At 42.6% G+C, this 26,199-nt stretch overlaps 1 pseudogene across 1 annotated transcript; it reads right to left on the reverse strand.

The window, feature by feature from the left end:
- Positions 1–1,363: 1,363 nt before the first annotated feature.
- LOC146712551 (NACHT, LRR and PYD domains-containing protein 3-like) lies at positions 1,364–15,062 on the reverse strand (annotated as a pseudogene). Its single transcript, XR_014919040.1, has 5 exons — positions 13,218–15,062; positions 12,751–12,924; positions 3,565–3,738; positions 2,507–2,553; positions 1,364–2,359 (listed from the first exon to the last, which is right to left on the reverse strand). The product of XR_014919040.1 is annotated as an NACHT, LRR and PYD domains-containing protein 3-like (transcript).
- Between the last annotated feature and the right edge of the window lie 11,137 nt (positions 15,063–26,199).

Here is a 26,199-nt window from a genome sequence, read left to right on the forward strand (position 1 = left end):
AGAGGAGCAGAGTGAAGGATGAAGGTCGTCCATCAGACCCAGTGTGTCCTCAGCTTCCTGTTCAGAGACAAACATCACTGATGTCAGCTCTTAGCTGTTCACCTCTGACCTTTATTAATACCTCACAACAATGTCAATGCACAACACCTGGATCAGCTGACTGCTCTGAAACAGACCTGCAGAAACAGAAGGTCAGAGTGGTCACAGCCAGGCTGGTCCTGGATCAGATTCTGTCGGCATATAAACCCGTCTGCATGTGTTTCCAGGCTGATTTCGCTCTGCTGATGGGGGACGACGGCGCCGACGCCAAACACAAGCACTTCAACTACGATAAGATCATGGAGCGGCAGAACCTGAGCAAGAAGAAGAGGAAGAAGCTGATGAAGAAAGAGGAGGAGACCTTCAGGTGAAAAGCCTCCACGCTGGTGAGCAGTGAACATCTGATCTCACATATAATCCAGTGATCCAGCGTTCGTTTCTGGCTCACCGTTAGCCCACAATAGAGTAGAATAGAGTCATCTTTATTGTTTTCATACAGCAACAACAAAAATTATACTCTCTCCTTTTACAAATAGGAAAAAAAAGACCTTATTACACTTTATTATTATTATTATTATCACTGCAAGTTATCCTCCTGCATGTGACATGTGGAGCTAGCTGGTTCTGATTGGTTCTGATTTGTCTGTACGCAACAGGATCATTTTATGTGACATCGTCTGATTGATAAGCAAACGGGTTTTCCTGTTTAGGCTCAGATCCTTTTGATGTTTAGAGGCTCGCAGTGACATGAAACAACCCAAATGTATTAAAGCAAAAGTAAGGAGCCTGTTTTGAAAATGTAAGTAGAAAGTACACTTAAAGTGCTTAAAACAAGGGAGAAAGAATTACTCAGGTACCTGAAAATTCTACTTAAATACAGTAAGAAAGTATTTGCACTTTGTTACTTCCCACCTCTGCAGACCACTAAAATCCACATCTTTGAAATGATGTAATAAAATATGCAGGAGTTTAGCCCTGCTGCCTCTTAGCAAGAAGGTTCGAATCCAGTCTAGGTTCTATATTGGCTGTGAGTGTGAGTGTGAATGATTGGAAACAGTCATGGGAGAGGAGAGACACAGAGAGACACGTTAAGAGGGACATGACGGGCTGGGGAGAACATACTTGATACACGTGTGTTTCATGGAGTGAGGGAACATGTAAGCAAAAAGGGGAGACCAAACACGAAGGCATGACTGGGACCCAGGGAACAAGGAAGTGAGAGACACAGATGTAACAGCGGCACTTCGTCTCCGTTTCACCGCCTTCAGGACTCAGTCCAGCAACAAGCTTTGGAAGCACAAGCAAGACCATGGAACTTTCCTTTCAACAAAGATCTTTAATGAGACTTTATGCCTATCTGACTCCCCACATGTAATTACCATATACCAAAAAGCACATCAGAACTTCACATTTCCATATCTTATGTTTTTACCATAGCGGTATTTGGAAATTATATATTTAACAATAAAAATGTATATTTCTCATTTTACCAGTACCAAGAAACCAGCCTTTAATTGGCTCTTACAACAGATGACACAACAAACTGGAAACACAGGAGAGACCAAAACATCACGGGAGCCTAACACACAAAGCAGTAAACAGGGAACAACGAACTCAGAATCACCTCAAGACTAACTAATGAACCTAAAATCATTATACATAACAATCACCAAAACAAAAGAAAGTCAGAGTCCTGGGTCAAATGACCCACACCCATCAGGTTTACTGATTTTTGAGTACCACCCTGAGCTGAAGCGGTTCTGTGGAGGCTTCCCCCGCTACAGAGAGCAAAGAGACACTGAAGAACCGTATGACAATAACCAGAACCCAGGATAAAGAGGTTCAGTGAATGTGGTGTTGAAGGTGTGGAGGTGGATCAGAGTGTCAGAGGAGACTCTGTAGAAGGACAGAGTGCCAGCAGGACAGTCCATATACACTGCTACTCTGTTAGAGACAGAGGAGGAGGAGGAGGAGGAGAGGTCTGTTCTCCTGTTATTGTGACACACAGAGTACCGATCAGCATCGGAGCACCTCAAACTCCACGACTGACTGTTTGCTCCAAACCTGCCGTCATTGCTGCCTCCTCTCCCCGCGACTCCTCTGTAAGTCACTGAAACGTGAACCTCTCCGCTCCACTCGACCTCCCAGTAACAGCGACCAGTCAGACCATTTGTACACAGCAGCTGAAGCCAGTACTCAAACCTCTCTGGGTGATCAGGATAAGGCTGCTCCTCTGTTACTGCCGTCACTCTTCTGTTGTTGTCGGACAGTTTAAGTTTTCTGTGCACTGAGTTTGTGTCCAGTTTAAGATCACAGGAATCTGATGGAGAGAAGAAGAAACAACAAGACTTCATCTGCTGCCTTCTCCACAGACTGATGGAGACAGCTTCACAGTGATTCATCCTCTAGAATCTTTAGTGTGATTTAAACTAGTGTAATGTCTTATTTTCATAAATCACACACTCACACTTCCTCAGACCAGGTTTCAGCCTCTGCTCTCCACCGTGGTCCAGCCTGGAAGAAGAAACATATCTGAATTCATCTTTAAAGCAGAGACAGAGACACATGGACATAAAAGAAAGACATGAAAGGCCTTAAAATGCTTCTACTCATTTAAAAGACTTTCAAATTGCAATTCTGCTGTGTGGTACCAACAGCCATGGGTAACCCTGGATCCAACAGAGACGCTGAGACAGGAACATGGAAACTAGTTAGTGGTATGAAAATATATGAAACATCCAGAATATCAATACATGTTTCTGATCCTCTAACATCATGGAAAATCAAGATCAATGAGCTCCTGGCCTCTGCTCTATGGGAGCTTTCTTTCTGTCCGGAGCTTGTGTTAGCACGCCGATGTTACACTTTAACAGGTAGTTCCACTGACACCAGAACAGCACGGAGTAAATGAAAAATTGGAATGATGAAGGGGGAGGCTGAGGTTTCCCGGTTCACCAAGAAACTGGACTGAAGTGCAGGAGATTGGAAAAAAGATTCACAGCTTTTTATTTCAAACAGGCTCAGAGTCAAGTGGTTCAGAGGGCAGGGGGGCTGTTTGAGTTGGCAGAAGAAAACGCAGGAATTTTTCAGGTGATCTCACTGGAAAGGAGGGCTGATCTTCTGAGACAGCAGAGAGGAATGTCCACAGGGCGAGGTGAGGAAAGTACAAAGAACCAGGGGAACATGTGACCCATCTAACAAACGAGGTGAATTGCTATTTTGTTGGTGATGGTTTAGATTAGAGCATTTTTGTCAGATAAATACTCCTCCCTGAAGTCGGATTGATTGATGATCAGATTAATGTTTCAGGTGAGATTTACCCACAACAAATATTGTAACTGCTACTGTGTTAAGAGAATACTGCTGTTAAAAAGCACGCTATTTGTTTAAAAGCTTTAAAACTGAATATTACACTTCTCATACAGCAGCACTTTTAAAATAAACATGTAATAAACTAATATAATAGTACATGTAACAATGTGATTAATTGATGACCAGCATTAATAAATACTGAAACTATCATACCTAAGAGTGTTCAGTCTCCAGCGTGGATCATCTAGTAAGCTAGACAGCAGCTTCATGCCTGAGTCACCTGGATGATTGTAGCTCAGGTCTAGCTCTCTCAAATGGGAGGGGTTGGAGTTCAGAGCTAATACCAGAGAAGTACAACCATCCTGAGTGATCAGACAGCCCGAGAGCCTGAGGGCAAACACAAAGATGTAAAACATAAAGCAAAGAGAATTATGTATATAATTTTATTTTATTTTGATATATATCTTTAAGCTTGGTTCCAAAAAAATATGCTTTTATTTTTTCAGAGATACTGATTCACTCTATGGCACATGGATTCTTTACTGAACCATTGTCTCCAGAAGATGTATTGAATCCCACAGATCTATAATACTTGAGGAAGCTGGATTTGAGAGCACTGTAAATACAACATGCTTCTATTACAGTGTAGATTCACTGTTTGCGTGATTTGTTTCAGGGTTGAAAAGTGTAGCAACGGCATGTTTCCAGCATCGTACAAATTAGCATTGCTCTCTAGAAACAGTTTTCCCCTTTGTTTCAGGTGTAAAGGGACAGGAGAAGGGACTAAGACTGAGCTAAGATTTAAAGTTTTAAATGATCAAGGACATCCCTGTTGCTAGCCATTTGTTTAGTTGTGACTCAGCTGACATATTTGTGCTTTTTGTAGCACTTTAAATGTGTTTATCTAAAGTCCGTGATCATGCCTTTTTTATGGTGATGTGTGTTAGTGCTATGGCTTGTGTGTACTCCAGTTTAGCCGTTTTTCTGTTTGTTTTGGTTTCCATGTTGAGGTCCAGCGTACTATGTGTATAATCTTTCGGTATCATTAATCTCTGGCTCTCTTCCACAGCATGTCTTTGTCCTATCTTCAATCTATTATGTTAAGTCTTTACCTTACAATATGAAGTGCCTTGAGTCAACTATTGTTGTGATTTGGCACTAAAGTTGAATGAAAAAATAAGTAGCACTGAATATTGTCACATCCCACTACCTGCTAAGGGATGCAAAGGGAGATAGGACTTCTGCTCTGCGACAGCCTGCTAGCTGGCCTAGCAACCCACCGGACTCGCCTGCTACCCCTCCCCGGGCAAGGAGGCGTCGAAAGCGGTGTGCTAGGACAAGGAAGCGGGGCAAGCGTGGAGGTGTCCGAGTCAGGCTTGAGGCTAAGCCAACTCGCCCAGCTATACCATCGATCCTCTTGGCCAACGTACGATCTCTGGACAATAAAATGGACAACATACGACTTCTGAGATCAGTGAATCGCAAAGTAAGTGACTGTTGTGTGCTAGTTTTCACTGAGACATGGCTTAATGACAACATTCCGGACTTGGCCATACAACTGGAGCAGTTAGCATGCTACAGAACCGACAGGGCTCTCGTAGACGGAGGCAAGACCCGAGGTGGCGGGGTCTGTGTTTACATCCGTGACGAGTGGTGTCATGATGCCACTGTAGTACGCAAACACTGCTCATCACTGGCGGAGTTCATGATCGTGATCCCTTTCTATTTGCCCAGGGAGGTAAGTTCGATCTTGTTGGTCGCTACTTATATACCTCCATCTAGCAACAACAGCGATAGAAATGCGGCGCTGAACGAACTGTATCAGGCCATCAGTGAGCAAAAAACAGCACACCCAGACGGTTTCATCATCCTCGCAGGAGACTTTAATCATGCTGATCTTAAAACTGCTCTCCCAAAGTTTCATCAGCATGTTCATTTTCCAACAAGGGGAGACAACATATTGGACTTGGTCTACACACAGGAAAATGGAGCATACAAAGCCATCCCCCTCCCCCATATCGGCACCTCTGATCACCTCACTGTTATGCTAATGTCAGCATACAGACAGAGAGTGAAGGTCATCAAACCTGTTATGAAAGAGGTAAGAGTGTGGCCACAGGAGGCCACCTCTGCTCTTCAAGACTGCTTTGGGTCAACTGATTGGGACATATTCAAGGAAGCAGCCACCTACAGTAACATCATAGACATCGAGGAGTACACAGATACGGTGAGCTCATACATCACCAAATGCATTGATGATGTAACACAAGTGAAAAGTATCACAACTCGAGCCAACCGGAAGCCATGGCTAACAGGAGATGTCCACAGGCTGCTGAAGGCCAGAGACAAGGCCTTCAGAGCTCGGGATGAAATAGGCCTGAGAACAGCGAGAGCCAACCTGTACCGTGGCATCAGGAAAGCGAAACAGGACTACACACACAAGATAACCTCCCACTTCAATGATAGCAAGGACGCAAGAAGCCTATGGCAGTGCATCCAGGCTATTACAGACTACAAGCCTGTAGCGCGTAGCTGTGAGAGCGACACCACTCTGCTCAACAACCTGAACAGCTTCTTTGCACGATTTGAAGCACAGAACAACACACGCCCACAGAAAACACCACCACCTCCACACGACCAGCCTCTGTGCCCGTCTGCTGCCAGCGTGAAGAGGACACTCATCACCATCAATGCCCGGAAAGCAGCGGGTCCAGATAACATCCCTGGTAGTGTGTTGAAAGACTGCGCAGAGGAGCTGAAGAATGTCTTCACAGACATCTTTAACACCTCCCTGAGGCAAGCCACTGTCCCATCATGCTTCAAGACTGCCACCATTATACCTGTGCCAAAGAAACCATCCCCAGCCTGTTTCAATGACTACCGCCCCGTGGCACTGACACCCATTATTATGAAGTGCTTTGAACGACTAGTCATGTCACACATCAAATCCACCCTACCTCCCACCCTGGACCCATACCAGTTCGCATACAGAGCGAAACGATCTACAGAGGATGCAATCTGCTCTGCCCTCCACACAGCCCTAACTCATCTGGACAAGAAAGACTCATATGTGAGAATGCTGTTCATAGACTTTAGCTCAGCATTCAACACCATAATACCACAACAACTCATCTGTAAACTGGACAGACTGGGCCTCACAGCACCTCCCTCTGCAACTGGCTGCTGGATTTCCTCAGCCAGAGGCCTCAAGCGGTGCGTGTGGGCAATAAGGTCTCAAACAGCATCACCCTGAGCACGGGGGCTCCACAAGGCTGTGTGCTCAGTCCTCTGCTCTTCACCCTGATGACACATGACTGCACACCAACCTACAGCTCCAACCACTTTGTGAAGTTTGCGGACGACACAACGCTAGTGGGGCTCATCACTGAGGGCGATGAGATCCACTACAGGAGGGAGGTTGAGCTCCTGACCACGTGGTGCAGAGACAACAACCTCCTGCTAAATGTTAGTAAGACCAAGAAGATTATTGTCAACTTCCAGAGAGGCCACACCTGTCACCCCCCATTGACCATCGACGGCGCTGCGGTGGAGAGGGTGAGCAGCACCAAGTTCCTGGGGGTGCACATCAGTGAGGACCTCTCCTGGACCACCAACACAGCATCACTGGCCAAGAAAGCACAACAGCGCCTCTACTTCCTGCGCAAACTCAAGCAGGCAAGTGCTTCACCACCCATCCTGACCACATTCTACAGAGGAACTATTGAAAGTATCCTCTCCAGCTGCATCACTGTGTGGGGCGGTAGCTGCACTGACTATAACAGGAAAGCTCTACAACGCATTGTGAGAACAGCTGAGAGGATAGTTGGTGTACCACTCCCCTCCCTGCAAGACATTTACACCACTCGCCTCACCCGCAAAGCCATCACAATTGTCAACGATGCAACCCACCCTGCGCACTGTCTGTTCAGCCTCCTGCCCTCTGGAAAGAGATACAGAAGTCTCCGCTCCCGCACTACCAGGCTCACCAACAGCTTCATCCACCAGGCTGTGAGACTGCTGAACTCTCTTCCCTCCCAGCTCCCAGCCAGCAGAATCACCAGATTGGCAGAAGTATAGGAAGACAGACTGGACTCTACCCCTCCCACCCCCACCCCCCATTCACGCACACTCTCCAACAAGGAAACACTCTCTGAACCAAGAACTGGAAAACATTCCTGACTGGAAGCAACTACCTCTGCATTGCAATTGCACACACCTGCTGCTATATATTTTTAGTATTTCTTTTAGCACTATTTATATTATTATATTACTATTACTGCTGCTATAGTCTTATGCTGCATTAAAACAAAATACCCCTATCAACCACAACCTGGGACTACCTCAAGTAGACTAGTATACTATTTTCCAGGGAACACTGTTGGAACACTTTATTTTATTTATTTTTTGTCTATCCTGTTACCTATTTAATATTACCTTATTGTTAGGGCTGTTTTTGTTGTGCATCTGCACTTTATTGTTGTCAATGTCTACGCATGGGACAGTGTGAAACGTAATTTCAATTCCTTTGTATGGCAAGTACATTTGAAGAAATTAACAAATAAAGTTTTCTATTCTATTCTATTCTCACCAGAGCCAGGCATATCATAAAAGGCTCCTCACACTTTGGCCGTAAACACTTCCTGTTGCTATCAACAGTCACTGACCCACTAAGTCCTTTTTGACAACCTTGACATTACAGTGCACTTTATACAATTCTGTTTAACAGGTTCTCATTTTATATGGTTAGTTATATATACACAAGGGCGTAGATTTGGTTTTGGCATTGGTGGGGACTAGGGCTGGGCGATATATCGAGTTTTTTTTAAAAATATCGATATATTTTCATACGAGATATAAGATGTGACAATATCGTTTATATCAATATAGTCTATGTTACGTTATAATTATACTTGTGGAGCCACAGGTTTGCCTCTCTTTCGTCCAGTTTTGTCTCTACGCAACGTTACTCGGCCTCGCCTCTCCTTCACTGAACACAACTCCCCCTCCCCCATAGCTTCACCTGCAGGCAATGACAAGATGAAAGCGGAAAATCTCCGTTAGCGAGTTACCGCGGATCGCCCCGTGCGTGGGGCTGGACGGCGTCAACGTGTTAGCGAGCTAACCGCGCTAACGACATGCAGCCCGGAGGGGCTGCACGGCCTAAAATCCTTTCATTTTCTCAAAACTCGACAGTGAGCCTTATGTATGAATTCTGGTTGCGCTTACTGACCGCGAACCGATTTTATGTGGTACACAGCGCTCAGCAATCTGTCAAAAAATGTTTTAATATGACTTTGCTAAGCTACGGAGCTGCACCGCTTGATGGATTGTCGGAGGATTACGGCTACCGGGGAGGAGCCTCGTGGAGTGATACGTACTGTGCTTCAACGTAATATTACCGTACTGTATGTGTATAAGGACCACAAATGGCACCTGTTCAGAGACGTGGTGCAGCTGTGAAATCTGTCTCTTTGTTATTATGCTCAGCGTTTATTAGTTTACATTTTGACTGCCCAATTGTGAGCTTTTTGTCATGCACAAAAACAACATTGTTTTCTTTTATTTATGGACCATGATTGTTTAATAAATGCTGATAATTTATTTTTGAGTAATTTCTTCATGTACATCTACGCTGTATGTAAATAAAAGTGCCCGTGTGACATCTGGGACACAGTGTGACTAAGAACTCTTTTTGTTCTTAACTTATGGCTTTAAAAAAAAAAAAAAAAAAAAAAAAAAAAAAAAATCGAGATATATATCTTATATCGCCATCCAGCTAAAAAAAAAAAAAAAAAAAAAAATCGAGATATGAATTTTGGGTCATATCGCCCAGCCCTAGTGGGGACGGATGATTCAACCACCAAACCATGCCCTATTTCTTATTTTTTTCCTTTTTGTCTTTGCTTCTTGATTAAAAGAAAGAAATATACTTGCCTACATATGCTATTCTGCATGCTTTTAAACCATTTAAAATTACAATTAATAGTTTTATATGTGAATTATATAATTTTAAATTACTATTAAACAAGTGACTGACTAAAGTATTTTAGGCTTTAGTTTACTTAAGCCATAATCCATATAAATCTGGTATCATACAAACATAAAAATAGCTTCAAATACAGTCATGACAATAACAGAATATGACTTTAAGGACTTAACAACATTACTTCAGTTACACCAACATCTCTTATACATTAGCACTAAGGGAACACTGAATGACCTGGTGGTTTTTCTACATAAAACTAATCTAAGATTACCACAAAGTAGAGATGGCACGATACCACTTTTTTATGTCCGATACCGATATCATAAATTTGGATATCTGCCGATACCGATATGAATCCGATATTGTGTTTTTTAATAAACAAAACTGTTTTTTAAAATATCTTGCTGCATTTTGCAAGTCTGCAAGTTCATACTCAAGTTTAAAACAACAACAACTACACTAAAGCTATTCTGTTATACCTGTATACAAAAAAGATATTTCATAGTTCAGCAATACTGATCAATCTAATAAACTTAGACCTACACCATCCTCCCTATTCTGGTATTTTAAAGCGTACTTAGCGTAAATATTAAGCAACCTAACTAATAGGGTTCCAACTCCCAGCAACAACAAAAATAAATAAATAAAAAATAGGGAACCACCCCTCACGCGCCACCTCATGATGCTTAATAGACGTAATCAACCTTAATTTGATGCAGTGTGAAAAAAAATGCACAGAAATCAATTATTTTTCAAGAAATATTAAATAGATTCAACATCTTTCTTCAACAAAATTGCAGACTGCACAGATGGTACCTTCCCAAAGGAAAAAGTACTATAGCTTACTAGGGTATATATATTAGACTTAATAGTCACTATATACAGTAATTGACTTCTATTCATTTTACATCAAATTAAAACTTTGGGTGTCAGATAATTATTTATTAAAAGCTCGACATTTTAAATGAGAATAAGAAAGAAAAGTATGTCTTTGTGCCCCCTTTTCCCTGTTCATGCCCTATCGGCCCCCCTGGCTAAACTTTGCTAGATCCGCCCCTGCACAGTTACCAGCGTCAGCTACGTAGAAAAAGATCCTCGAGTAGAAAGTAATAATAAATAAATTCTAACAACAGCTTATCAAGCTTAAACGTGCTGCTGTTGTTCAGCCGCTGGTTTGCTCTTTCTGGCGCAAAGTGGGCCAAAAACAAACAAGAGAGACGGACTCGCGACAGAAAAGCCGATCAGCTGATCATTTAAGCAGTTTCATGATTGAAGTAGCAGCCGGAGAGCGAGAGGCAGTCGCTCGTTAAGCTTAATGTGGGAATACTTTACAAACATTCAGAGATGGACTTACACACTTGCTTTACTTCTCTCGGGGATAACTTTGTCGGAGATGAAATGCCGGGTTGCTAGCGAAGCTCCACATGCTATCCAGACCACCGACAGGTCCCGCATGCCACAGCCGCTCTATCACGTGATGCATACTGCTCCGACGTGCTAACGTTCTGAGGAGAGTTACGGCGTGTTGCAAGTTTTGTGAGGTGCTTTCGTGATATTTAATGGATCGGATTACATTTTTTATTTTTCTCCGATATCCGATCCAGTAATTTAGGTCAGTATCGGACCGATACCGATACGTAATATCGGATCGGTCCATCTCTACCACAAAGTGAAAGATCTGTCAGCAAAATTATGCAACATTTTAGGCACATTATTGACCCAATCAGTTCAGTGAGCTGGGATTGTTTATTCTAAACATGAACTACTGTTACAGCAACAGACATGGACTACTGGTGCCCCCACACAAAAACTCAATGTACACTATGTGAAGGAGCCAAACACATGCCTTCTCCTCTCGTTAATCTATAGCACCAAATCATCAGTCAGTCACCTGTGACCTCGCCTCTTCACCTCTGAGCTACAACATGGCAGAGCTGCCTCTGTCACCTGATAAATAACAGTGAGACATTCCACATACATGCAGTCACACATGTGCTTCAAATACAACAATGAACCAACAAGTCATCTTCCAATTCCACCTGGGATCTTGTGTCACCATTACTCTCTGAGCTTTGTGTTGGTTCTTCTGTCACGTGACAAATAGGACATACATGACAATAAGAATAAAATGTGTAGCTGCTTCAGTGTTTCTGTCACTTTGTGCAGATCTTGACTCGTCAGTAATGTTTGTAGGCTGAGTGCATTTTTAAAACAATTTGTGCAAACTGCACTACAAGGTGGAATATTTGCAAAATCATGACTACCTCATGACATTTTGTCTCAAAAATTAACCCTATGAATATGTCAGTGCCATTAGGATGAAATTATTGTGTCACCAACATTTTAACGTTAGACATATAATTCTAACAGCCTCTGTAAACTAATATCCTGGCTGCTCAAAGCTGCCGTTTTCTCTGACAGTTTCAATCAAAATTAGAAATGCTGCTCTGAGACTGAGAGAACTAATAGTGCTGCCTGTTGTGCAGTTTACAAAACACGTTATTCATGGTTACATACAAATTGAGACTGATGTGGGCCAAAGCCTAGCATAGCCTGTAAAGTTATTATGACGGACACATTTTATGTGTTAACTTGGCTTTAAGTGACTGACAGGTTTCTTTGAAAAATACTTTCTTATATCCAGGTTCTTCCTTCTTGCTGCCATCCTCCTCCTTTCAGGTCCTCACAGCGCAGGCTTGCCGCTGCTAAAACTAAACAGAGCTCCCCGAAAGCCATAGCCAATCACATTTGCCATAATTGTCACATGACGTAGGACTCCAGTAGAGAACTTTCTGCACCGCTGGGTGAATGAGACGTTGACAGATCGGTTTTTTTCCCTCTATCGGGTTTGTTTTTCTTCACTTGAAGAGATCAAATTATTGGTGGGGACAATTCAATAATGTCTGGATATCGGTGGGGACATGTCCCTTTTGTCCATGCCAAATCTACGCCCTTCTATATACATATATTTTAGTCATCTTGTGTGAATGTGTGTGATTGTGACTTTTTAAATGCACCTGATAGTGGAGCAAATTTCCTGATTTAATTGTAAGTCAATGACAATAAAGGCACATTACTTTTTTGGTAGTAAAATGAAAATATTATTTAACATATTTGCAATAATTAGTGGATATCTGTATTTGTACCTTGCATCTATACATTGTATGAATGTGCCTTGTTGGCATGCCCAAAATGCAAACCGCAAAGGTTCATAATTCTGCACCACAAACCAATGATTGACATCAATGTGGCTATGAATTTTATATGCCATTTATCTAAATACCCAAATAAAAGAGGGCTTATTATGGCTGCATCATCAAATACCGCTTAAGTAGTTAATTAATGTGTATATAAAGCTACATATCAAGAAAATCATCTGCTGGTCATCCACTAAAGATAAGCCAAACCCCAACCTCAGAGCCTCCAGTGTACAGTGTAGACTCTCCAATCCCACAGACAGCAGCTTCACTCCAGAATCCCACAGGTCATTGTTACTCAGGTCCAGTTCTCTTAGATTAGTCGACCGTGAGCTGATGACTGATAACATAGCTCCACAACTTCTTTCCGACAGATTGCAGCCACTTAGCCTGGAGAACAGATAAAGACACACAGTGAAACAGATTCTATGATAGACAGTGTAAAACGCTGTTAGGTTATTTCAGTTAAAGTTTTCATGAGGAAAAAAAAGATGGTAGTTGAGTAGTGGTTTTATGTTGCTTTTTCACAGGATAATCTCAGCTATAATTCAAATATTAAACTTAAAGTAAGCTTTATACTAAATCTAAAGCCATAATTAATGTTAGCATGTAGTTATATGAAGATCTGCTGACTGAGAATTACTAGTTGATAACAGCCCTGTGTCAGTTATTCGTGCACTCACAGAGCTCTGTGGGAGGCTTTTACAACTGGCAACAGCCTCAGAAGAGCCTCCTCTGAAGCAGAGTATTTCTTCAGGTCAAACACATCCAGATCTTTTTCTGATGACAGTAAGATGAAGACCAGAGCTGACCACTGAGCAGGAGACAGTTTATCTGTGGAGAGACTTCCTGATCTCAGGGACTGTTGGATCTCCTCCACCAGAGAACAATCATTTAGCTCATTCAGACAGTGGAACAGATTGATGCATCTGTCCGGAGACAGATTCTCACTGAGCTTCTTCTTGATGTATTGGACTGTTTTCTGATTGGTCTTTGTGCCAATGTCTTTCTTCATTAGAAGGTCCTGCAGTTTATCCTGATTGGTCTGCAGTGATAGACCCAGGAGGAAGCGAAGGAATAAGTCCAGGTGTCCATTTGGACTCTGCAAGGCCCTGTCAATGGAAATCATGTGGATCTTCTTTGAAGATGTCTTCCTTAAAAGCAGTCGAAGGTTTTTCAGTGATGGTTGTGGTAAAGGCATGACATTTATGTTGCTGTTACTAAGTGACATCCTTACATAAAGAGCAGCCAGAAACTCCTGAACACTCAGATGGACAAAGCTGAACATCCCGTCTTTCCCTTTCCTTCCTCGCTCTTCTTTGAAGATCTCTGTGAACACTCCTGAGCATACCGAGGCTTCACTAACATCAGTGCTGCTCTCTCTCAGATCTTTTTCATAGAAGATCAGGTTGCCCTTGTCCAGTTGCTGAAAGGCCAGTTTTGCTAATGACTTAATGTATTCAATGCTTTTCTGTGGGCCATACTTTTCTTTTGTCCGATCAATCTGAAACACCAGGAACTCTGCGTACATCTCAGTCAGGGTCTTGGGCAGCTGTCCTCCTCTTGTTTTCAGCACATCTTCTAGAACTGTAGCATTGATCCAGCAGAAGACTGGGATATGGCACATGATGTGGAGGCTTCCTGTTGTCTTGATGTGGGAGATGATTTTGTCAGCTTGCTCCTTACCTTTGAATCTCTTCCTGAAGTACTCATCTTTCTGTGGGTCAGTGAACCCTCTGACCTCTGTTGTACTGCTGATAAACTCTCGAGGGATCTGATTGGCTGCTGCAGGCCGTGTGGTTATCCAGATGCGAGCAGACCGTAGCAATTTTCCATTGATGAGTTTTTTCAACAAGACATCTGTTTTAGTTGACTTTGTTACATCGACAGAGCGAATATCTTCAGAATGAAAGTCGAGATGAAGGCGGCTCTCATCCAGCCCATCAAGCACAAACAGAAGTTTGAATTTACTTTTGTCATAGTTGGTAATTCCCGATGACTGAATATCTTTAAAGATGTAATTAAGAGCCTCCTCTGTGATGCCTACAGTTTCTGGGATACATTCATGAATGAGCTCTGCCAAACTGAATTTTTTTTCCCTTCAGTGGATTCAGCTGACGGAAGGTGAAGGGGAAAACCAGATGCACATCTTGATTGGATCTTTGTTCAGCCCAGTCCAACACAAACTTGTGAACAAGGAATGTTTTTCCAATTCCTGCGATTCCATTGGTCATCACTGTTTTAATGGGTCTGTATTCTCCAGAAGGATGTTTGAATATGTCTGTGGGTTTAACGGCTTTCTCTGTTTCTTCCGGCTTCCATGCCTTTTCAATCTGCCGGACCTCATGCTGTATGTTGATATGTATGTCATACCCAGCTGTGATGTATAGTTCTGTGTAGATATCAGCCAGACGCTGTTTATCTTCTGCCCACCCTTCTTGTGCACACATAAACTTGTCCTGGAAGTTTGATCGAAGCATCTGTTGGTAATGTGTGATGGGTTGAGGCTCTGGTACTGGAACCATCACATCTGTGTCAAACAGGGTGATAAACATATTGTGTGTAACTCATATTGCTGTCATGTCATTCTCTAAAATGCCACACTACGACTGTACGACTGGACATGTATTGGCTATCTGCAGCTGACCATTTTTTCTGGAGTGATTTTATGCACGTCTATTAGCTGTCTGCATCTTTTGAACTCAAATGAGTAAATGTGAACGGTAGGAATCTCGCTTGATCATCATGAACTTGAGGGATCACAATGTCTAGCGAGCCATTGTCATTATCAGCTGCTTGGTGAACTGGAGAAAGAAAAGGACAACCCCTGAAAATGGGAAGCATTTAGCACAGGCGTATGGCACTCCAGACCTCGAGGGCTGGTGTCCTGCAGGTGTTGGATGTATCCTTGATTCAACACAGCTGATTTAATTAGCTTGAAGTTCTCCATAGGCCTACTGATGAATTAATCATTTGATTGACCCAGGGTGTTATCTAAAACCTGCAGGACACTGGCCCTTGAGGCCTGGAGTTCAACACCCCTGATTTAGCATGTGATGGCCATAGAGCATATCCTCCCTCTCTGATCTTTTAATAGTTTTGGTTTTTGCTGTTCCTTGCCATTGCTAGCATGAGATGGTAACTGCAATCCATTCAGGATGCACAGGGAATCTGGCCTGTCGCATATCAGTACATGTAGACAGGTTTGCTGTGTCTGCCAGGACATTTTCAAGAATGTGATGGAGATCACAGGAGAGAAGCTATCGTTAAAGAACTGAACTAACTGAGGCTGTAATAGTATACTGTAGTAACCTAAATAATTATAAGGATAATGGGAACACTGAAAAAAATTTTTTTTTAAGTAAACTCGGAGGATACCAGGTCTAGAGCTGTGCACCTCAAAGGGCTAACACAGGAATTTTGTATAAGTTCCTTTACAGTGGAGTTCAACATTATAAGTGACTATAAAACAACCAAGAATTATGGGTAAAACCAGGTGACAGTTCAATGTCATGCTCACAGTTACTTCACATTGAGATATTTGGAGTAAAGAAGCCTGGAATGTATGGAAAACAAAGCAGTGACTTGCCTTCAGTCTGAGGAAGAGGAGCCTGAGAGGTCAAATCACTGACATTCACTGACAAACAGATGTTGAAAGTGTTAAAGCTCTATGTAACTTTCTCAGACTGACTTCCTGTTTGTCCCTTGCTGTGACTCACCTTCGGGTCTGGGCCTGATAACAGACAAACTGAGCAGCAGGTCATTCCTGCCGATCCTCTTTAAAACCCTTCTGGTCACCTCAACAGCTCCAGAAAGTCTGTAGGTCTGCACCATCAAGTCCACGGTGTCCCACCTGCTTGTTGTCTCCAGTCGGCTCTTCTTGATGGTCATGGGGCCTTGAATGACGTCGGTCTGCTGTAGGAACCACTTGAATTTATTAAACTCTTCATCTCCCAGATCTTCCAGAGTGTTTAGAAGGTCCTCCGACATCATCACAGCTGAAGGAAGATAGATTAGCTGTTAAGTTAAGCAAGCAAGTACGGAATAGCCAGACAGATCTGACTTTTCCGCCCTTCTATATATTATTAGTAAAAAACTAATACTTAAAATGTTAAAATTATAACTCTGTAATTGACATAATTTCTGGTTGTAATAGAGCAGGGGTGCCCAATCCCGGTCCTCGAGAGCTACCGTCCTGCAGCTTTTAGATGCATCCCTACTCCAACACAGCTGAATCAAATGGTTTGATCTCTTCAGCATGCCATCATGTTTGGCAAAGGCCTGATAACAAGCCATTCATTTGATTCAGGTGTGTGGGAACAAGGATGCATCTAAAAGCTGCAGGACGGTAGCTCTCGAGGACCGGGATTGGGCACCCCTGTAACATCACCCCTGAGTGATGTTAACAATTATAATAACAATGACTATTGTTGCATGGCCCAGTGGAGCCACAGTTATGTTGAGCTAAGTACAATACTTAATTCTTGATGTTGGTGTTCTGTATTGTTCACTGGTACTGTATTTATGTTTTAATATCTATATGTTTTCTGTCATGGTCTGTGTGCAGGCAGGCTGGAAGAGAACCCAAGTGCAGGACTTATGGAGGCAAAAGTGAACTTAACAGAACCACAGCTTTATTGCTGGCCGAAATACAAAACTGAAATAACATAAGAACAGAACAAACAGGCAGAAATGATGGTATGATGCGGCAACAAGCACCAAAGGACACGCACTATAAATACACAGACAGGAATGGGCAGTGGCGGTCCCAGCCTGTTTGGCGCCCTGGGCGAACACTCCCTCTGGCGCCCCCCCCGACCCCACCCACACACACAAAGAGAGAGTATACATTGTATGCAAACGGCTACCAAACAGCCATCATAATTCGTCATACAATGAGAACAGGACAAATCAACTGACAATGACTAATTAACATTAAAATCTGTAACATAATATATTGTTTGGAGTTTAGTTTGTTACTGTTGCTATTTTTACCATTTCTTCTTGGAGCAACTGTAACTCACATAATTTCCTTAGGGATTAATAAAGTATTCTGATTCTGATTGTTTCAGGATGAGCTGCCATCATCCGATCACACTGTATCTTTTGCTTGTTTCTCCTCCTCTTTTCTCTTTTTTCTAAACTGAGCACCTGATGGCTTTGAACTTTTCTTGTCCATCTTCCATTGCTTTTAATTTTACACTCCAGTATGAACACCCATCCCTCAACCCAAGGATCACCACAATATGATCTAACACACCTACACCTTAGTTCACAGATTCACTTTGTCTAGGGTTTATTTCTGAGGTTTCACACAACCCAGGATTCAAATCATGAATACATAATGGGCTTGGATTTACAACATTATAAATGAAATGTGCTCTATTTGGAAGCAGCAGGCCCCTCCCCTTTCGACGGGTTGTGTGTGAGACTTTAAATCATCCATCCATCCGCTTCCTCTCATCCTTTTCAGGGTCGCGGGGGGCACTGGAGCCTATCCCAGCAGTCATAGGGCGAGAGGCGGGGTACACCCTGGACAGGTCGCCAGTCTGTCGCAGGGCTAACAACCATTCGCACTCACATTCACTCACACATTCACACCTAGTGACAATTTGGATTATCCAATTAACCTATCCCCACAAGCTGCATGTCTTTGGACGGTGGGAGGAAGCCGGAGTACCCAGAGAGAACCCATGCAAGCACGGGGAGAACATGCAAACTCCACACAGAAAGACCCCGGCCTGATGGTGGAATTGAACTCAGGACCTTCTTGCTGTGCGGCAACAGTGCTAACCACCGTGCCGCCCTTTAAATCATCAAACTGTAAATTTTAAATTGTTATTGATCCCTTTACCCCTGGTCATAAGGTGTATATTTATTTTCTTACTCTTCTTATATATATTGTTTGTTTACTTGCACCGCTGTAACTGGAGCCTCGTCGTCTCCTCTCTCTATATACTGGACTGTCTGTAGCGGAGATGACAATAAAGTTTACTTTGACTTCAGCAGCGAGCAGGCGCACCGAGGGCTCTCGCGCTCACTTTTCGCATATAGAATTTCGAAAAACATCTGTGCAAATCATAAGTCTGTATCATGATGTCTGATGTTTCCGTGTTTGTTGGTTTGTTTTTATTTTGCAAGTTGGTTATTAGATGTCGCTCCAGCTGGTCAGAAAATCCCCCGCCGCCCCGCCCTCTCCTCCCTGGGCGCACCTCGCAAACGGAGGGTGCCCTTACTCCCAGCAAATGGGCGATAGAAAACCGATCGGTGCCTATGCCATTCCCAATATACACTGGCTGACGTCGGGGCAGCATGAGTTAGAGCATTTTTTTTTTTTTTTTGGCGATGTCCGTGATGCTGCCCCGCACCACGATGTCGCCCCTGCTACTGGGAACGGGGGAGAACGAGGAACAGGTGAAATAACAGCTGGAACCAATTGGGCAAATTGAGACCAGGTGCAGAAAACAGAATACACCAACAGAAGACACAGACTTTGAAAATGGAAAAACAGGAAATCCATAGACAAATCACAGAGGCACAGAACTAAACTTATATTAAACACTACAGATAACAAATTACAATAACAATACACTCAGTCACTGACCCAGGACCGTGACTGTTTTGCTGTATAAATAAAGTTAGCTTGGCTTTATTCAATTCAACTTTATTTATATTGCCCCAATTTACAACAACAGTTCTCTCAGTAAAATAAACCTTACAGTAACAAACACAGTATATTAGCACAGTCTGTAGAATAGTTTATTAGCAAAATAGTTCAATAGCATCAATCTAACTCAGATTCGCCAATTCTCTGTCGAATAATAGATTTTAATCTGAAACAACTTCATGGTTGAAAAATACAATATGAAAAAACCAACAGGGTGTTCTAGACCTTTTAAAGCTAATGTTGCTCACTGTAAGCTAATCATGTCACCATAAATACAGCATCAATAATAATGTAATCACCTTTAAATATAAACGGTTCTAAGTGTATATATATGATTAATTTATTGAGTATATATACACACACACACACACACACACACACACACACACACACACACACACACACACACACACACACACACACACACACACACACACTGATAAATAGAACAGAGGACTTCTCCCTTTCACTGTGCTGCTCTGAGGTTACAGCTGAAGGGAACTTTCTGGACTTGTGAAATTTCCTGTTTATTCTCATATTTCTTTACAGTAAATCTCAGGAAGTGTGTTTAATTCCCCATAAAAGCAGATAAATCAGATAAAAAGTGGTACACGAGTCGGTGATCGTTCATGTATGACTGTGGCAGAAAATAACCAAGAAGTCCCTCTGTTTGTTCAGACAGCACTGACCCTGTAAAACTCAAACACTGATACTACAAATTAGTAACTACTGCTACTACCTAGAATAAGCTGTCGTCAAGTCAGTTAAAGCTGTGAGCAGAAGGTGGGAATGTGTTTCAGACTTACAGAAACAGGAGCGCTGATGATACTTTGGAGGGTTTCTGATCCGAGCAGCTGTGAAAGACGGCAGGAAGAGGAAGATTGAGTAATATGAGGCAAGTATGAAATGTGGTCACACCTCTGCTGACTATTACACGTGAAGCTTTAAAACAGTCCTGACGTCTCAAAGCACATCAGGACTTTAACAGGCTTAATTTTTCAGTGTGAACACGAACAGAGGAAAAAAAGCAGGACTTTGTCCTAAACCATAAGAACATAATCTGACTCGTATGTGAGGGTTTGCTGCCCCCTTGAGGACAGAGCAGTGTGAAAATTCAGGAATCAGCATTTTAATCTGCTGTTTAAAATACTACGTAGTCTGAAGCAAAAAACAAACAAACAGCAAAAACATGCTCACCAGCGTGGAACTCCATAATTAACCTAAAACTGGTCAATGATAGCCCATAATTATTTAAGACAGCTGACTGAAAAGGTAGTCTGTCAGGTCCTTTTTGATCCCTGGGTCATCTGCAGGAATCACACTGTGATCCACATCCAGTTTAGGCCATTCCTCCTCTTCTTGTAGGGAAATTCTGGACTATTTAACCATCCCCACATTTGAGGAAACCTTTCATACTTATGGATGGATCATCTCTGCAAGGTTCTCCTTGGAGGAAACATCTCTCCACTGATTCACATCTGTTGCTTCTCGAATGACAGAAATTCTGTTTGCAGCAAAGATACTAAATGTTCGGTTTTCATTGGAGATGCATTGTATTATATTAGTCCAGAAAAATGATTTGTCCAACCTTATCTGCAACTCTTTTTGCAGAAGCATGTTCACTGGAACTGCAAGAGCTGCAGCAGTGAATTCCAGCCTGGGAATTGTAGTTTTCTTAAGGGGAGCAACCCTAGCTTTTCCCAGGATAAAGTCAACATGTGATGTTATTCTTTTTCAGTTTTAAATATGACACTGTTCCTTAACTATCTTGACTTGCATCAGAAGAATGATGAAGTTGTGCCTTATCTGGTCTTCCATAGAAACTCAGTTTAATGCAGCGTTTCACTTTTAAATCAGCTGGAGATCTTCCAGATGATGTAGGGAGACAAGATTCCCAACGGTCCATACAATGAGCTGACCACAGACTAAATGTGCCTTCTGGTTGGTGGATTGTCCTGCACAAAGGTGAACTCATCTGTTTCTATGCACCACTCTAAACCCACTGCTCTCTCACTTGGAAGTTGATCTGTGTCCAAATCCAGATCCTTGATTTTCTTTGCCCTCCTTTCCTGTGGGATTGACATGAGCACTGTGCGACTATTGCTGATCCATTAGTACAAATATCAGTCAGGCTCTCCACCATATGTACTTTTTCTTCTTATGAAGCAATAGATTGTAAACACTCATAAACATAAAAAATATTTTTGACTCTATTCACCACTTCAGCTGGAAACTGTTGTGCATTATCATTTGCAGTTCTCTGCAGAGCATAATTTGGACAGTTTGGTGAAGATACTCCTCCCAAATTAAAAAAAGAAAAGAAAAAAAAAAGCACTTTCATCCTATACTCTTGTGCAGGCCTTGTAGTGTCACCATGTTGCCACCACAGGAAAGAGACACTTGACATGTTTCTCTAATATGTAAACTTGGTGAAGCATGGCATCGGTCAGCCATTAGTGCAACAGGCTCTTGTCTAAATCGGATGAGAACTCGTACGATCTGCAGACACAAATTCAGCATATCCTTCCAGCATGTTGTTTACACAAGCGGTGTATTCGTCTTCATAGCGAGCATCCTTTTCAGGCTCTAGAGGCACTGCTTTTTAAATCAATTTACACAGTGTCAAATCATAACAACAGTTGCCTCACAGCGCTTTATGTTGTAGACCCTACAATAACACATACAGAGAAAATCCCAACAATCATATGACCCCCTATGAGCAGCACTTTGGCGACAGTCGGAAGGAAAAACTCCCTTTTAACAGGAAGAAACCCCCAGCAGTACCATAGCCAGGTGACGAAGGCTGTCACAATTCGTCGACTCCTTCAAATGTGGCGACAAATGCGTCTGTCATTTCAATTTGAAGGGTGGGTCGTGTGTATCCTTTGTAGCCCACCATATCCCAGAATTCATAGCGCGGCTCTGCCAATTCCAGTTTCCAGCAATGGCGGCAGCTATGGAGGTGGTAGACACAGCGGTCGAGGACAACTACATTTTTAAATGTAAGTTAAGACGTTGATTTTTAAGTTAATAAGGCAGTTCAATGGAAGTAATTTTTACAGTCGTTAAACTTATGACATGTACATAGGTCACGTAGACGTACAGTTCTGCTCATTTTTAACATTAAAAGGTTAGTTAATATTACTCAGTGTCACAATATAAACTTAACATATTTTCAGGCAAGAATGTATCTGTGTAAACTTCAAATATATACTCCGTTTATCAAGACATCACATAATTGCAAAAGTGCGCTGACGTTTTCAGAGACGTCTGTTACCCACCCGCTCGATAGCTAGCCGGAGCCGGCGAGAACACTGGCTAGTTGTCGGTTTTCCGACCCTGCACTATCTTTCGCTACAATTTTAAACGTGATAAATAAGTCACTTAAATAACTTCTAAGTGACTTCACATAATGTCAAGAGATTTATTCTAAAAGACACTTCTTCAGCTAAGAGTCAGAGGGTAGAAACACACGCTGCAGTTTTTACTTGCAAGGGCATTCACAGAGCGCTCACATGAGAGTGGGGGCCCTGTGATGTGCGCTCTCTTCTTGCACTTGTCTCTATTTATATTCAAAAGTAATACAACAGTGAATACAGTGGGGCAAAAAAGTATTTAGTCAGCCACCGATTGTGCAAGTTCCCCCACTTAAAATGATGACAGAGGTCAGTAATTTGCACCAGAGGTACACTTCAACTGTGAGAGACAGAATGTGAAAAAAAAAATCCATGAATTCACATGGTAGGATTTGTAAAGAATTTATTCGTAAATTAGGGTGGAAAATAAGTATTTGGTCACCTCAAACATGGAAAATCTCTGGCTCTCACAGACCTGTAACATCTTCTGTAAGACGCTTTTCTGTCCTCCACTCGTTACCTGTATGAATGGCACCTGTTTGAACTCATCATCTGTATAAAAGACACCTGTCCACAGCCTCAAACAGTCAGACTCCAAACTCCGCCATGGCCAAGACCAAAGAGCTCTCGAAGGACACCAGGAAAAGTATTGTAGACCTGCACCAGACTGGGAAGAGTGAATCTACAATAGGCAAGCAGCTTGGTGTGAAAAAAATCAACTGTGGGAGCAATCATCAGAAAATGGAAGACATACAAGACCACTGATAATCTCCCTCGATCTGGGGCTCCACGCAAGATCTCATCCCGTGGGGTCAAAATGATCATGAGAACGGTGAGCAAAGATCCCAGAACCACACGGGGGGACCTGGTGAATGACCTGCAGAGAGCTGGGACCAAAGTAACAAAGGTCACCATCAGTAACACACTACAACGGCAGGGAATCAAATCCCGCAGTGCCAGACGTGTTCCGCTGCTGAAGCCAGTGCATGTCCAGGCCCGTCTGAAGTTTGCCAGAGAGCACATGGATGATACAGCAGAGGATTGGGAGAATGTCATGTGGTCAGATGAAACCAAAGTAGAACTTTTTGGTATAAACTCAACTCGTCGTGTTTGGAGGAAGAAGAATACTGAGTTGCATCCCAAGAACACCATACCTACTGTGAAGCATGGGGGTGGAAACATCATGCTATGGGGCTGTTTTTCTGCCAAGGGGACAGGACGACTGATCCGTGTTAAGGACAGAATGAATGGGGCCATGTATCGTGAGATTTTGAGCCAAAACCTCCTTCCATCAGTGAGAACTTTGAAGATGAAACGAGGCTGGGTCTTCCAACATGACAATGATCCAAAACACACCGCCCGGGCAACAAAGGAGTGGCTCCGTAAGAAGCATTTGAAAGTCCTGGAGTGGCCTAGCCAGTCTCCAGACCTCAACCCCATAGAAAATCTGTGGCGGGAGTTGAAAGTCCGTGTTGCTCGGCGACAGCCCTGAAACATCACTGCTCTCGAGAAGATCTGCATGGAGGAATGGGCCATTGAGTTGTATTTTTGTTATTGACCAAATACTTATTTTCCACCCTGATTTACGAATAAATTCTTTACAAATCCTACCATGTGGATTCATGGATTTTTTTTTCACATTCTGTCTCTCACAGTTGAAGTGTACCTCTGGTGCAAATTACTGACCTCTGTCATCATTTTAAGTGGGGGAACTTGCACAATCGGTGGCTGACTAAATACTTTTTTGCCCCACTGTACGTCTGTTCATAGACAGGAATGTTGGTGCGTATGCATGTGCGTGCATGTCATTCTGAAGGATGCAGCCCCTCTTCTTGTTAGGGAGCGCAGAGTGTACAGCTCTCCTCTTCCTGGTTGAAAGTTAGCAGCCATCCAGCTCTTTGTCTTTAGGACATTCTTGCAGTTTAACTAATTGGTGTGTGTTATGTGGCTTGGCTTCATGGATAGATAGAGTTGGGTGCATAGCAGTGAAAATGTATACCATGCCATGTTGTTGCTTTTCTTTAAAACAGTAAGAATAAACTTACGCCTGATAGGTTCGTAGCTTGAACCTATTCGCTGGAACGTTGAAGACAATATAATTACACAGCAAGCAAGACACGAGTAGGCAAAGTTCTTCAAGTTTCTCGTGCACGGGAGAGAACCGGACAGACGCCGTTCCTTCGCTTGACCCCAGTTGCTCTCGTCCATTCTCCCGTAACACTGCTCTTTTATTGAGGTTACATGAATATGCATAGGTTCATTAACATACGACGTCTACATACAAACAAAGAGTACCTTGCCCGTGTGTGTGTGTGTGTGTGTGTGTGTGTGTGTGTGTGTGTGTGTGTGTGTGTGTGTGTGTGTGTGTGTGTCCCCATAAATGACTTCCCTAAACCTGCTGGTCTGGAAGTCCAGCGGTTCATCTAAACAAAAGGCACTTAGCCTAAAACAGACACAGCCACGTTAATCCTACCATAAAACAATAAGACAATGTACGACCTCTCTCGTGCTCCCAGAGTGCTCTCTAATACACTCGAAGTTTGCAGACTATCACTACACAATTGATTATACACCTCTAAGCATATATGGTTAAATATTTCTAAGCATAAATGACAATCAACAATACAAAACCTAACAACGCCCAATATTATCAAGGTATAATGGGGAGTGCCGGTGAAATAACAAACAGGGTTTTCTCACATGCACGTCCAGGCGATCTTATACAATTAGAGTTGATAGGGCAACAGTTACAAAATGTTTCAGTCATTGTGTGTGATAATCATGATTTGAGGAAGTGACGAGTAAGGTGAGCGACCCATGTTGTAGGTGACGTCAGACGCCGGAGAATTGGCGGATTTAAAAAAAAAAAAAAAAAAAAAAAAAAAAAAAATGGTAGCATAGAGTTTAACAAAGGTTTTTCAAGCTTCAGTATTACCAAATATACTAATCGATTGTCATATAACTAACAACATCTGTCCTATCATCTCTAACACCCTGGATGACAACGGGGAGAGTTTAGACACTCTCCAAGATTACATCGACCGAGACGCCGTCATCGAAGAGATATCGCCCGGCAGACTCCCCTGGTACAACATCGCCTGCCGGTGTTCTGACAAAACGTCCTACCCATCAAGCTGCCCTACTTGTTGTTACTGCGCATGCGCACAATTCAAATCGGCTATGTTTCCGGTGTAAATAGTACACGCCTATTATTTCATCCTACCCCGATCTTGTGCCGATCTCGTTGCTTTCGAAAAAGGTTTGTATTATAAGTTTTACTTCTTTATTACAGATGATAATTGTTTACCTTAAGCTGCTCACTCGAAGTCATATTCCAAGTGTTTATTTTGTGCTTTTCAACTTCTGCAAACCTTCTCAATTTATTTTAGTCCTCCTGCAGTTACTGGACACCACGCTCCGTTGTTATGTTGAATAAACGCTCCGTTGTTATGTCGAAGAAAGTACTACTGCACCACATACTTGTTAATTGCGTGATAACGTCGTGTAGTCGTTTTATTTACTGTATGGATTCCGAAGCCATGTTGAAATTGTCCGATTTTCTCCTTAGTTATGGAGAACAAATACGAGGAACTGCTCATGTTTCCGTCTGCTGGGTCCTACCCATCGGAATACGATAAGTCC

This window comes from Copadichromis virginalis, linkage group LG3, assembly GCF_057382275.1.
Source record: "Copadichromis virginalis isolate Kocher_CV1m ecotype Utaka linkage group LG3, C_Virginalis_male_GT1.1, whole genome shotgun sequence".
Taxonomy (NCBI): domain Eukaryota; kingdom Metazoa; phylum Chordata; class Actinopteri; order Cichliformes; family Cichlidae; genus Copadichromis; species Copadichromis virginalis.